General features: G+C 48.5%; 1 protein-coding gene across 3 annotated transcripts in view; it reads left to right on the top strand.

Annotated features, from left to right (window-relative positions):
- Window positions 1–7465: 7465 nt before the first annotated feature.
- Window positions 7466–15011, top strand: part of RIMBP2 (RIMS binding protein 2) — a 323541-nt gene continuing 315995 nt past the window's right edge. Inside the window, exon 1 of one of the 3 annotated variants that reach the window (XM_054527741.1) lies at window positions 7466–7546. The gene's annotated coding sequence lies outside the window, so the exon portion shown is untranslated. Of the gene's footprint in view, window positions 7547–8018; window positions 8299–15011 lie in introns of those variants that run through there. The other 2 variants (XM_054527742.1, XM_054527745.2) reach the window with 2 other exon arrangements.

The following is a 15011-nucleotide window of genomic DNA, read 5'->3' as shown; positions in this document are numbered from 1 at the left end:
GAGCTCATTATTGGTCTGTTCAGAGAATCCATTTCTTCCTGGTTGAGTCTTGGGAGGGTGTATGTGTCCAGGAATTTATCTGTCTCTTCTCAGTTTTCTAGTTTGTGTGCATAGAGATGTTCATAGTAGTTTCTGATGGTTATTTTTATTTCTGTGGGGTCAGTGGTAATATTTCCTTTGTCATTTATAATTGTATTTATTGGACCTTCTCTCTTCTTTTTTATTAGTCTAGCTAGTGGCCTATCTACCTTACTTATTTTTTCAAAAAACCAACTCCTGGATTAGCTGATCTTTTGAATTTGTGTGTGTGTGTGTGTGTGTCTCGATTTCCTTCAGTTCAGCTCTGATTTTTGTTATTGCTTATCTTCTGCTAGCTTTGGGGTTGATTTGTTCTTGTTTCTCTAATTCTTTCAGTTGTGATGTTAGGTTGTTAATTTGAGATTTTTCTAAATTTTTGATGTTATGAATACTTTTAGTGCTATGAATTTCCCTCTTAACACTGCATTAGCTGTATCCCCAACATTCTGGTATGTTGTATGTTTGTTTGCATTAGTTTCAAATAACTTCTTGATTTCTGCCCTAATTTTATTATTTACCCAAAAGTCATTCAGGAGCACGTTTTTAAAATTTCCATGTAATTGCATGGTTTTGAGCAATTCTTTTAGTCTTGACTCCTATTTTTATTGTGATGTGGCTTGAGAGTGTGTTTGGTGTGACTTCAGTTCTTTTGAATTTGTTGAAGATTATTTTATGTCCAGTTATGTCATCGATATATGCCATGTGACAATGAGAATAATGTATATTCTGTTGTTTTGGGGTGGAGAGTTCTGTAGAGGTCTATCAGATCCATTTGGTCCAATGTTGAGTTCAGGTCCTGAATATCTTTGTTAATTTTCTGCCTTGATGATCTGTCTAATACTGTCAGTAGACTGTTGAAGTCTTCTACTATTATTGTATGGCAGTCTATGTCTCTTTGTAGGTCTCTAAGAACTTGCTTTATGGATCTGGGTGCTCCTGTGTTGGGTGCATATGTTCTTAGGTTAGATCTTCTTGTTGAATTAAACACTTTACCATTATGTACTGTTGCCTTTTTTGATCTTTGTTGGTTTGAACTAGGTTTTTCTGAAATTAGGATTGCAACCATTGCTTTTTTTCTGTTTTTAATTTGCTTGGTAGATTTTCCTCCATCCCTTTATTTTGAGCCTATGGGTGTCATTATGTGTAAGATGGGTCTCTTGAAGACAGCATACCATTGGGTCTTGCTTTTTTATACAACTTGCCATCCTGTGCCTTTTAGGTGGGACATGTAGCCCATTTATGTTCAAGATTAGTATTGATATGTGTGGATTCAATCCTGTCATTGTGTTGTTAGCTACTTATGCTGGCTTGTGTATGGTTGCTTTATAGCAACACTGGTCTGTGTGTTTAAGTGTGTTTTTGTATCAGCTGGTAGTGGTCTTTCCTTTCTATATTTAGTGCTCCTTTCAAGGTCTCTTGTAAGGCAGGTCTGGTGGTAAATTCCCTCAACATCTGCTTATCTGAAGAGGATCTTATTTCTCCTTTTGCTTATGAAGCTTAGTGTGACTGCATATGAAAATCTTGGTTGAAGATTTTTTTTTTCTTTAAGAATGTTAAATATAGGCCCTCAATCTCTTCTGGCTTGTAGGGCTTCAGCTGAGAGTTCCATTGTTAGCCTGATGGGGTTCCCTTTGTGGGTGACCTGCCCTTTCTCTCTAGCTGCCTAAAAAGGACATTTAAGCCTTGAATAATAATTTTAAAAAGCCAATTTTGATCATCATGCTAGAGAAAAGAGCTTTCTTTCTGTTCTCTCAAAAGAAAACAAAATTATAAAATTACTGTCATCTGGAGAAGTAATCAAAGATTACACAAATAGTGTTAAAAACAAATATTATACAAATATTATAAGGTGATAGGTAGCCCAATTACACTGATTTTATTTTTATACTTACGTGAATGCATCAAATTAGCACATGTACCCCTAAATTATGTACATTTATCATATATCAATAAAAATAATATTATAGTAGAGTCTTAGGCAGTTAATTACAATAAATATATGCTATTTTTCTGGATTTTGTGATATTTGTGGGATTTGTCAGCATTTTAAAATCTGGAATTTGTTGTGATTTATTTTCTTATTCTCGACAAATGATCATTTGTATATTTCGTATTGGTGTTCTTTGTGTTTTATTTTTCTTAACTAGGGCTCCCCACATTATATAAACTCCAGGCCCCACAAAATTGGACCCACAAGTGAATCTGAAATATGTGTTGCCAATATGTTATCTCAGTTGTAGCCAATCTTTTGGTTTTATTTGTGGCATTTTCCCACTGTGCAGAAGTTTACATTTCCATGTAATCAAATTTAATCAGCATTTCCTTTTATTGTTCCTGAGTTTTCTTAGAAAGTCCTTCTTCATTTGACAATAATGAAAAAATTCATAATTTTTCTAGAATGTCTAATTTTTCTATGTTTGAATACTTGATTGATCTGGAATTAACTTATGTATAAGAAATTTTTCCCTTAATTATCCTGTATTCTGACCTTTATTTATTGAGTATTCTATATTTTCTTATTGATTAGAAGTACTATTTTATCATATATTAAATTCTCATATGTAATTGGATTTGTTTATGGACCACCCAGTTTGTTCTATGGGACTGTCTGTTCATGTACCATGACAAAACAATTTTATTTATATATTTATAATATATTTTAATGTCTGGTAAAACTAGTTTTCTTTCATTACTTTTTCTTGCCTTCAACAAAATGTCTGGGTTATACTTTTGTGCTTATATTTCCATACTAAGTTTAGAATTAGCTTCCAGAGGTCTGGAAAAAATCTTGGCTTTATGTTGATTATAATCATATTAAATGTTAAGGTTGATTTCAGGAGAATTTTATAAAATTTAAGGACACTCTCCAAGTGTGGGGTTGGCTTTTCTTTTTGCTTGATGTTTTCTTTTATTTTTTCCTCAGTTTTCTTCATATATATCTTACACATTTCTAGGCATGCCTTTCTTTTTGTATGCTATTATAGATGGAATTTTTTTCCCTTCCATTATACTTCCTAACTGATTATTGCTTTAATATAGGAAACCTATTGATTTTTGTATATTATTTTTGTTCCTCCAAAATAATATGCAATAATATACAAATATATATTTGCTGGCAACCTAAAATAATATACTATTCTATTCAATTATGGAATATATCTAGAACTCTCCTTTTTTTTTTTTTTTTTTTTTTTTTTTTTGAGGGTCTTTCTCTCTCGCTCAGGCTGGAGTGCAGTGGTGTGATCATGGCTCACTGCGAACTTCACCTCCTGGGCTCAGGTGATCCTCCCACCTCAGCCCCCGAGTAGCTGGGATTACAGACATGAGCCATCACACCTGGCTAATTTTTTGTATTTTTCATAGAGACAGGCTTTTACCATGTTGCCCAGGCTGGTCTCAAACTCCCAAGCTCAAGTGGTCCTCCCGCCTCAGCCTCCCAAAGTGTTGGGATTACAGGTATAAGCCACCACGCCAGACCTATTCTATCCTCTCCTATTCAATTCTTATTTGTAACAGTTTTTCTGTGATTGGTTCATCTGGGTTTCCAAGTAGATCATCATGTCATCTCCAATACTGCCTCGTTTTTAGACCTTTCTGACTACCCCACTACTTGTAAACAGGGCAGGTTTTTCCTAGAGATGTTCCTAGCTGAGTGCTGCACTTATGGTGAATACCCAGCTTCAAAGGCTACTTGAAAGGATTTAGGGGGCTGCACTTACCCGCCGGCCTTGGAATTGGCCTCATAGAAAACTTGCTGTGCTTTGTGAAAGCTCGGGCCTGCAGAGGCGCTGATGCTCAGTGCCAGCACAGACCTATTATTAGCTGTCCAGCGACAGGAGATTCCACTTTAATGCTGAACCTTCAGAACTACGTTGCAAACAAAATGACTGGCATTTTCTCAGACAGCAGTTCCAAGTGGAAACTGTCTAGTTGTGCTGTCTCTGTACGGAGGGCTGGAAAACTGTGAATGGCAATTATGCAGCTTTGCATCTGACACTTCCTGACATCTGGCAAACACTCGTTCCATCCAGGACCAGATAAAACAAATGGTGCCTTATTCACAGGAGTCTTTAACAGCCTAATAGACCCGATGAGTAGCAATGCCTTTGTGTGGCCTGTGTCCAGTCCAGAGCTAGCAGGTTGCCTATAACAAGCGCTGGAGGAGGTCAGCACTTTTGATTCCATCACCGAAACTGGTTCCCACCACAGCAGCTCATTTTTCAGAACTGGCTAGCTTCTTCCTGCTGGGTTGAACACGTCCTCATTCTTCACAGGCCCAGAATGGCTTCATCTGGATTGTTAGTTACCTATGAAAGTCTCTGGTTTGTTACATTTTTTTTCAGTATTTTATGCACAAAATTTACTTAATTTTTGTGAAGTTAGAACATGACATCAAGAAATGGAATCCTGCATTATTTTTCTTTTCTTTCCTTTTTTCTTTTCTCTTTTCTTTTTTTTTTTTTTTTTTTTTTTTTGAGGCAGCGTCTCACTCTGTCCCCCAGGCTGGAGTGCAGTGGAGTAATCACAGCTCATTGCAGCCTTGACCCCTCTGGGCTCAAGCCATCCTCCCACCTCAGCCTCCTGGGTAGCCGGGACCACAGCCATGCACTACCATGCCCAGCTAAGTTTTGTATTTTTTGTAGAGATGGGATCTCACTATGTTGTCCAGGCTGGTCTTGAACTCTGAGGCTCAAGTGATCCTCCCACTCTGGCCTCCCAAAGTGCTGGGATTACAGGCATGAGCCACTGCGCCTGGCCCTGCATTCTTTTTCTGATTTGACCATGTGTCTCTTGGCAGCTACAGTCAACAATTTGGTCTCAAGTTGTCCAGCTGACAAAGTGGGCTCCTCATGCCGAGACCCATGACGTGCAGCCCCCCACACACGGGATACTGCAGACGACAGTGCAGCCATGACAGAGACTCAGTGGGGCTGGTGCAGACAGCAGTGGCCCTGTATGGGGAGCACCCAGCATCTTTGAATGGAAACATTTTTTGCAGCTTATTTGTTTTAGAACCTTGGCTTTTCGGCCTATATGATCCATGGCATTCCTTAAAAATTAATTTCCTCTCTGCTGAGAAAATAGAGGTGGAGAGTCATTTTCATGCCACTGAATGACCTTTTGAAAGAGTGAGCCCTTTCTAAGGGGGAATAGCTTTATTTCCTTCTGTCAAATATTTCATTTGTCCCCTGGAAGAGCCCCGTGAAGTAGACATTATATGAGAAGTAGACACGATCGTTTTACTGATGTAGGAAAAGACTGACCTGCTCTAGGCCACACAGATGGAGTGAGGAGGGGGCAGACTGGGTCAGTGGGGCCCAATTCACAGGCGCTTTCTACGGTCTTTTCATATGTTTTTATGGAGGTAAAGTTTACATCACATAAAATTAACCGTTTTAAAGTGAACAATTCAGCGGCATTTAATACATTCACAATCTTGTGCAACTGCCAGCTCTCTCTTGTTCCAAAGTGTTCTCACCACCCCAAAAGGAAACCCCACTTCATTAATGAGTCACTCTTCATCTCCTCTCCTCCTAGCCCTCAGCAACCACCAGCCTCCTTTCTGTCTCTCTGAATTCTCCTATTTCGGATATTTCATAAAAATGGGCTCATATGATAGATGGGCTTTGTGTCTGGCTTCTTTCCCCGGCGTGGTACTGTCAAGGTCCATCCATGTGGTAGCACGAATCACATACTCCATTCCCTTTTCCTGGCTGAATAATATTCCATTGTATGGATATGCCATATTTTATTTCCCCATTCATCCATTGATGGGCACTTGTGTCATTTCCACCCTTTGGCTGTTGAGAGCAGTGCAGCTGTGAACATGTGTGTACAAGTATCTGGTAACCAGTCCCTTCCACGATTTTCTGCAGTCTTGTAGTTTCTGTGACCTGATAACTCTGCTGCAGGGTGGAAAGGAATCGTCTGTGGTTTGCCACCTACTCCTGGATACAGCACGTATCTCTTTGTTCCATGCACAGAGGCTGGGGCCACGCTACACAGGACTTGAAAGAAGCCTCCAGTCTTGCAGGCAGATTCAGAGGCATATAATTCAGAAGCCTATCCGGGAGGCCAAAATGAGTCTTGACTGGGAAAACTCGCCGGACCCGTCTGCCACAGTGTTGAAAAAGTTGTCTTGGGAAGAGGTTTCGTCTGGCTGTCTAGGTTTGAGACCTTGGCGGTTCCTTTAAGATCACAAGCAAAACCACGGTGATGGAAAGATGCGTTGGTTTTACTAAGGAGCCCATTTTTTTAAAACTTGTAAAGTGAGTCTAATTGGAGAAGCAGCAGAAAACACCTCAGGACAAGTCCTTCCTTTTTGTACAAAGGACCCGTGGTGAGCCCTTCCTTGGAATTCTTGTGTCCAACACTCGAGTCTTGTCCCTGCACAGGGGCCATCATTAGTAGGAGCCCTCAGAGCCTCAATTAGGGTATGTGGAGCCCAAAATACCAAAGGGGCTTTCCTTTGCATGAGCTATCTTATTTAGCACCTTTCAGTAACAAGCCACGGGATTTTTATCCTGGGGAAGGAAGCGCGTGTGTGAAGTCCGTGCATGTTTCCCAGGGTTTTTTCCCTCCTGCACCACCCGGTTGCTAGGTAGCGGGTATATCTGTGCCACCACCTGAAGTTCTGTGGGAAGGGGGAACCCGCGGGGCCACTGGAGTCTTGGGGTGGGGAGGGGAGCCGGACAAGAGAGCACAGACCCAGGCAGCTTGGGTCGCTCTTCTTCATCACTTAATTCTGACAGCGCTTGAGTTTCTGAGCTTCCTGGATAGAGCCCAGGGCAGCTTTTACCTTGATGTGCTGATCTGTTGCCTGTCGGTTGCAGGAGACCCCCGGCCTCCTGCAGGGAAGATATTGTGCTGTTTTCCCAGGGATGGAGGGAAAAGCACCAACCCCAAGCCCTATGTGGCTGAGAGCTGTTTACCTCCATCTCTGTCCGAGCTTTTCACCACAGCTCTGTGAAAGAGAAACTGGCAGTGAGGGGTATAGCCATCTTGGTGTGTGTGTGTGTGTGTGTGCGCGCGCGCGCACGTGTGTGTGCATGTGTATTTGTGTGCATGTGTGTGCGCGTTCAAACACTGACGTTTCATAGGCTCTGGTTACTGCTGCATGGCGGATGATCCTCTCTCTCTCCCCCCCCCACCCCACGTCGACCTGCTTGCCTGCCTGCAGAAAACTAATGAATCATGTCTAGCTGAATGCAAGCAGTGCAGACACACCAATGCCCTGCAATGTTGACTGGGCGCCGCCTCTGCCTGCCTCTCGCTCCCTGTCTCTCCCCCTGCTGCTCCCTCCCTCCCTCTCTCCCTCTCCCCCTCCTCCCTCCCTCCCTGTCTCTCTCTCCCTCTCCCCCTCCTCCCTCCCTCCCTCCCTCTCGCCCCCAGTTTGTAATCTGACACAGTACACTGCAGTTGTCTCCGCGGTGAAACTCCGGAGCCTTGGCACAGCTCGCTTCTAAAGGTAGGCTGAGATTCATTTTTTTCTCCTAAAAATAGCTTCCCGTCTCCCCTTGCCTTTCTGCACCCGAGCTGCAGCGGCGTTGATCACAGGGGGTTAGCCGGAAACTCTTTACCCAGACAAAGTTTATTTTGCAGCGGATGGAGAATGCCCTTCAGCGTGGGGTCCGGGGGCGCTGGGTGCGGGGAGCAGCGGCTCGCCCTGCTGGCATGTCGGTGCTGCTTGGAATTCAGGATCGTCTCGGAAGGGAAGGGCTGACCGGCTTCTTCCTGGGTGCCGGGTGTCAGCTGCAGGGGTGCTGTGGCTCTGTCATGGCCCCCACCCCAGGCTTTTCAGAAAGGCCCCTCCAGGCGAAGTTTGGCACCCGATGGACACGGCCCCGCTCGCCTGGGGAGTGCGCCCCAGGCTTCTCAGACGGCAGTGGCTCAGGGCCTGGACTTGTCTTCTTGGGGGCGGGGTGGAGTGGGGAAGGGGACGTGGGACAAACACATCAGAGTCCCCAGCTCGGCTCAGGTGCAAATGCACAAAGCCAGCAGGCTGCGCCCAGGAATCTGTCAATTCACGTCCCGTGGACTGACTTGAATAATGTGTTTGTCAAAACAGATGTTCCCCGGCAGAGTGTGTGCGTGCATGCGTGTGCCTGTGTGAGCAGTGTGCGCGGGCTGCTGGCCGGAGGCAGACTCTCCCAGTGGAAACCGTATTTCACCGGGAAAGGCAGCGTGTACGGGACCACCCGCCCAGGAGCTTAGGTCTGGGTAGGTCCAGGTGGGGGTCCGGACATCTGTCAGCAGAGGCCTCGGTGGAAGCAGCCTCTCTCTTGTCCCCGGGGAGCGCACGCTGGCTGAGGTCGGGGTGACGGCTGGCTGGAGGGAGGGAGGGAGGAAGGACTGCTTCACCTCCCGGCCTGGTCACTGGCCCCAGGGGAGGCGGGGGTGCTGGCTCCGTGCCTGCGTGGCCTCTGGGTCCCTGGAGGTTCTTAGGGTGAGTGAGGAGGGAGGGAAGGGGACCCTGTCCAGCCCCATATTTCTCTCAGGGAGGAGCCCTGAAGGAGACTCTGCTCACAAGGGTGAAAACCCCACTTCATCCAGGGAAGGCAAATGTCACAGATGGAGCAGGCCTGAGAGGAGAGAGAGCGGCTCCCTCTGAAAATGGAAGATCGGTGGGAAGAGGAGGTGTCCGGGCTCCTGGGCCCTGTGGCAGGCCGGGCTGCTGGCGGGCGGCAGCCGCCTCGGGCTCCAAGCAGGAGTGAGCAGGGGAGGGGAGCTGGCGTGCAGGCTCACTCACCCGGTTTCTAAGGGGAACAGTGGGGGAAGGCTCTAAAAAATCACCACCTCCCCACGCACACAGCCCCTCCCCGGCTCCCTCCCAGCCTTGCTGGGCTGTCCTGGAATTAGCTTCAGACTCAGCCCCCGCTGGGCTGTGGGATCTTGGCTTGTTGTGTGAGACGTGATCCCAAGCTCCCAGTGGGATGGGCAGGGTCTGACCGGCTCCGGAGGTTCCCCGGGGGTGTGGTGTGAGGGGAAGGCAGGCGGGCACCTCTTCTGCAGTGGGGGCTGGTGGGGTGTGCCTGGGGTCGGGGGCTGTGCCGTGGCCATTATGGCAGCCGCCTGGGGCCCAGAGTGGAGCCCTTCCAGGTTATTTCAGGGAAGGCGCTGGCGGCGGCTATTCCCCCGTGCCCCTTCCGAGAGGATGGCAAACTGGGTCAGGGAGAGGGGGGCACTGCCCACGTGCCCGGGAGACAGGAAGATGCTGGTGCTGTGGGGGCCGCCCCCCACGCAGGAGGCAGGCACCACGCAGCCCTCCCCTGGGCATAGCAGCCGGCCTCCCCGATGCTGCAAGCCCCGCAGAGAACCCCAAGACTGCAGAGTCCGGGGGTGGGCGTGGGTGGTGGAGAAGCCTCCCAGGTGAGGCCAGCATGCAGCCGGGCTGAGAGCTCCTGGCCATGAAGATGAAAAGACAAGCGGTGGGCCCTACACTGTCGCTTTCAGTTTCATCTCTTTGGCCCCATGCACTGTTGGCGCCTGGAAGAGACCAGCATGTGCTCAGGGGGCGGGAGGAGAGGCAGGAGCTGGCTCTTTCCTGAGCTTGCTTCGCTTTCCATTTCAAATCCACCCCCTGCCACGTTTGTATTTTTGGAGTCCGGTTGAAGTTTTAATTGGAGCAGCGATTCTCACACGTTGGTGAGCGCTGGCATCCTGGCAGGTGGGTTAAGGGGCTACAAATCTCAGAAACTCTGATCCAGCAGGTCTGGGGAGGGGCCGGGAATCCGCATTCCCATGCAGTCCCAGGGGAGGTGGAGGCATCCAGGGACCCCACTTTGAGAATCCTTGAATACAGCGTGACCAGGAGGTGCTTTACGCATCTCTGGGGCATGTCGCCAGGTCTCTGTTGGCCTTTGGCTGAGGTCATACATGAAGCTGAGTGCACGCCTCATAGGTTGGTCTAGATCCGCAAGTGCCAAACCGCAGGGACCAGAGGGTCTGACCCGGGAACTTACTTTGTGTCCGGGAGTCTCCCTAGGCAATGAGCATCTGTTCCAGGTGGGCGGAGACTCGCCGGCTGAACGTCTCAGCGCTTCTCACCTCTGCCTGAAGGTTTGGAATCCGCGTGGTGCTGGGAACCTGGGGGAGAACGGGATCGGCTGTGCTGGTCTCTTGTTGATCAACCAGAGCTGCTGATTCCAGAAAACTCTGTCCTTCACTCGCCTCATCTCGTGTAGATAGTGGTAGTGCATGGCTTATGTCCTCAGTTTCTCTTTTGACTTTCACCCATTTGAAAAGCTGTCTGATCCCCTATGGTGTGGGAGGAGGCTTTCGACCAGCTGAGGACACCTGCGTCTCTTGTTGGTGATGCTGGTGCCACCACCCTTGTGTGCAAAGGTTTCGCTGAGCCATACTCCTCAGTCTGTCCTTCCTTCCTTCCTTCTTTCCTTCCTTCCTTCCTCCCTCCCTTCCTTCCTTCCTTCCTTATCTTCTTTCCTTCCTTCTTTCCTTCTCTCTCTCTTTTTTGTTCCTTTTCTTTCAGTCTCTCTGTCCCCTTCTTCCCTCTCTTTCTCTCCTTTTCTCTCCCTCTTTGTTTTTTTTTTCCTTTTCTTTCAGTCTCCCTCCCTCCCTCCCTCACTCCTCCTCTCCCTCTCTCAGTCTCTCTCTCTGACTCACCCCTCCTTGTGTCTACCACTGGGCCACGCTCCTGTGTGGATCTGTCTTTCCTTGAAGAAAATCTCCCAGGTCATGCCCTGCATAATGACATCTCAGTCAGTGAAGACCGCGCACACTGTGGTGGCTGTGTGCGATTAGAACAGACCTGAAAGATCCCCATCCCAGTGTGGCTGTCGTAGCTGCTCAGCTTGAAGCTTTACTCTCACGTGTTTAGTGACGATAGTGTGGGGGACCCCACCGTGCTGCCTGGAGTGTGAACGTCCAGCACATACGGTCATGCATGGACATGATGCTCGATGATAATAAATGACTATGTTACTGGCTTATGGATTTACTGTAACTTTTATCATGATTTTAGAGTGTATTGTTTCTACTTATTAAACAAAAGTGAGCTGTGCAACAGCCTCCGGCAGGTCCTTCAGGAGGGATCCGGAAGCGGGCATGGCCATCGTGGGAGGCGACAGCACCCCGTGCGTTATTCCCCTGGAGACCTCCCAGCGGGACAGGATGTGCAGGTGGAAGGTGGTGATGTGATGATGCTGGCCCCGGGGAGGCCTAGGTGAACATGTGTGTTTGTGTCTTAGCTTTTAACAGCAAAGTTTAAAAAGCAAACAAACAAACAAACAAATCAAATAGGGAAAAGTGAATAGATGAGGATATAAAGAAAGAAATTATTTTTGTACAGCTGTACAATGTGTGTTTTAAGCTAAGTATTATTACAAAAGAGTCCAAAAGGTAAAAAATTAAGAAATGTATAAGGCAACGAAGTAAGCTGAGGGCAGTTGTGGAAGAAAGAATAATATTTTTGTATAAATTTAGCATAGTCTAAGTGTGCAGCCTCTGTAGGGTCTACAGACATGTACTGGAATGCCTGGGCCCTCACATCCAGTCCTCACTCACTCACTCACCCACCCAAAGCCACTTCCAGTCCCGCAAGCTCCATTCATGCTAAGCGCCCTACACAGGTGCACCATGCTTTATCTTTTAGATCTTACTTCTGCTGCCTCTCTTCTATGATGAGATGCACAAGGACTCACCATTGTGTGGCAGTGGTCTGCAGTACTCAGTACAGTCACGGGCTGCACAGCTGTGAAACCAGAAGCGATGGGCTTGCCCATCGAGCCAGGGTGTGGAGGAGGCTGTGTGGCCCGTGTGTGTGTGCAGGTACACTGTGTGTGAGGTGCGCTCACTGACGAAATCACCTAATGAGGCATTTCTCTGGATGCATCCTTGTTGTTAAGCAAGGTGTGACTGCATTTATCTTTGAACAAGCCAGTCATACTGTACTAGGGTTTGTGGGGTTAAAAGCATTCATTTATGAGGTGGGTCCCTGAAAAGTAACACTTAATCTAAATCTATTTTAACTTTTTTGTGGTTATTTTCATATGTATGAGAAGCAAATGCATCTGTAATGAGAAACCTTCACACAATATAAACTTTAAGTCCAAATGACGTCCTAAGTAAATCACTCCAAATAGCATCTTCAAAAAATGGAGAAAAAAGACAAAGCACACTCGTTTTAAAGCCCAGAGTAATCTTGATACAAAACGCTAGTGAGGGCATCAGAAGGAAGAACGTGTACTGGCCAAACCCTTAAGGTCACAGATACCACATTCTAAGTCAAGTATTAGCAAATTAGAAAATGGAATCCAGCAAAACATGAAAAGGGTAATAGACATTTCTTAATTTTTCCCTGGACAAGGAACCTCAGAAAATGGAGGAAATTGGGGCTTCTCTGGATTTGTGAGAGGCTGGATAGCTTCTTTTTTTTTCTTTTGAGACAGAGTCTTGCTCTGTCACCCAGGCTGGAATGCAGTGTCATTATCTCAGCTCACTGCAGCCTCCGCCTCCTGGGCTCAAGCGATTCTCCTGCCTCAGCCTCCTGAGTAGCTAGGATTACAGGCGTGGGCTACCACGGCCGGCTAAGTTTTGTATTTTTAATAGAGATGGGGTTACACCATGTTGACCAGGCTGGTCTCGAACTCCTGACCTCAGATGATTTGCCCACCTTGGCCTCCCAAAATGCTAGGATTACAGGCGTGAGCCACTGTGCCTGGTCAGATAGCCTCTTCTTAATGCTCACCTACACGAGAAAGGGAGGTGGCTGTCAGGGCTCCATGGGACCCCACGTGTGATGTGCGGGGCCTGGGAGGATTGGGAGCAGTGGGGCTTGTGGAGGAGCAGGTAGAGCAGGGAGAGGCCTGAAGACGTCCATCTGGGATATTCTCATTTGTTGGTGTTTTGTGGTCTGTTGTTAGTAGGTGCTAGATAAGCACTTGCTGGAAAGACCCAGTGTGGGAAATGGGGGGCTCTCTCCTTGGCCTGGCTGTGTGGACAGGTCCTTCCTGTTGGTGCTGAGCCTGGGGCGTGGGAGGTGCAGCACCTGCCACTTCTGTATCTGTGTGGGCCCCAGGAAGGCAGGGCATGACCTATTCATTCAGCAAACCTTTAAGCACCTGCTAAATACTGACTCACATTTTAGGTGAGCAGTGAACAAGCTAGAGGAGGGTGCTGCCCTCATGGGGAGCACGTGTGTGTGTGTGTGTATGTGTGTGTGTGCATGTGTAAGACAACGGGCAAGTGAATGAATAATCACTACACCAGAGACAGCTGACCTGATGGAGTGCCCAGCAGAGGGTTCCAATGGCTGATGTCAGGGGCCGCACCTGGATGATCTGGGAGGGTCTCAGGGAGGAGGTGGCGTTGAAGCTGAGACAGGACTCTGAGAAGGAGCCAGAGGTGCAGACACCTGGGAGACAGGTTCAGGCCCCGAGGGCAGAGGGAGGAACGGATCTGCGAGCTGCTCGGTGGCTTTGATTCTCATAAGTGCGTGCAGAAATTGCTCCTTGGGTGTTTTTGGAGCGGCTGGGACCACAGGGCCTGCAGAGCCAACCCCTCTCCTGGAGACCCTCGGTGTCCACCTGTGAGCTCCCAGGGATACCTGGAAACCAGGGGGCCAGTGGTGTACTTTTTGTCATTTCCATCCATGGGGAGTTGGTCATGGTGTCCCTTTGGGTGGAAGGTCCTCGTTGCCCCTGCTATGCCTCTTACCGCGCTCCTTCCCCTGCCTGCCTCCTGCCCAGTGCTACCAAAAAGAAAGCCCGTTTGGCCATTTTGGCAGCAGGGGCCTCCTGAGGGGGCCAGGGGGTGCGTTGGCACGGGTTCCTCTGATTAAACGCTCCTGGTGCCACACCCAGTGTGTGCCCGCGATGGGAATGTCAGGAACCGGCCACTGGGTTGGGTGGGAAGCGGGGGTTTTCCTCAAGGCATTCTTCATGCTTATTATCGATGTGGTTTCCAAGACCAGAAACACGCCCCGTCATGCTGCCCCTGTACCTCCTTGGACGGAGATATTGGGACGGGGGCAACAGGCCGCTTTGTTTCTGACTCTTCCTTCCCTCTCCCCGAGAGGGGAGCCCATAACCTTGGGAAACGATGCCTTGACTCAGCTCCAGGTCTGTCAAGGGCTCCGTGTTCAGGGGCCAAGGGCTCGAGCTACGTGTTGACTCCTTAGCCTGGAGCTGCCCTGCAGGCTGTGGGTGCCAGAGCTCTGCTGTCAGGCATCACACCCAGAGACTTGCCCCAGCCCCAGCTGTGGTGTGGGTTCTACATCTTCAGCCTGTGGCTGAGTCCCCAGTGCCCAGCGAGCGGCTGAGACCCGGCTGGGGCTCAATAAATGTCTCTGAAGGAAGGGTGGATGCAGCAAATGGCAGGTGGGGCCCTGGGAGGGCCAGTGCCTCTGTCCAGACAGTTCCCCAGCTTCCTTCCTGCTTGTCCCCAAGCCCACCAGCCCTGGCGACTGCCTCCCACATCGTGGCTTCTGGATCGTGAAAATTAAAGATGGGAACTTGTGTAAACAGCTTTTCCAGCTCAAATGCAGCAATGCATTGAACTGCTGTTGCCGGCACGTTGCTGGGTGCCTTCCTCGGTTACATGCATGACACAGCCCTTCCGCTGCAGGCCCTGTTGCTCGTGTAGACCCATTTTACAGATGAGACAATAGTCTTTGAGAGATGGAGGGGCTCTCTGAACATCACACAGCTGGGGAGGGATGGGCCCAGTTTCAAACCCGGTCTGCCTGACTGCGAAGCTGGGTTGGGACTACAGCGCTGTGCGGCCTGCGAGATCCCAGAGAAGCTGGGGTGGAGCCGGTTCTGGGCCAGATGCAGTCCCAGGGAGCTCTGAAACATGCTTGTGTCCAGGGCCCACGCGAGCCTCTTAGAGAAGGTGCAATGAGCTGGGGCGCAGGTATGACAGTATTTTCAAAGCAGCTTTATTTCACTGATTTGTTTTTTTGAGACAGGGTCTCA

Source organism: Pongo abelii, chromosome 10 (assembly GCF_028885655.2).
Source record: "Pongo abelii isolate AG06213 chromosome 10, NHGRI_mPonAbe1-v2.0_pri, whole genome shotgun sequence".
NCBI lineage: Eukaryota > Metazoa > Chordata > Mammalia > Primates > Hominidae > Pongo > Pongo abelii.
This window is presented reverse-complemented; position numbering and strand designations above follow the sequence as displayed.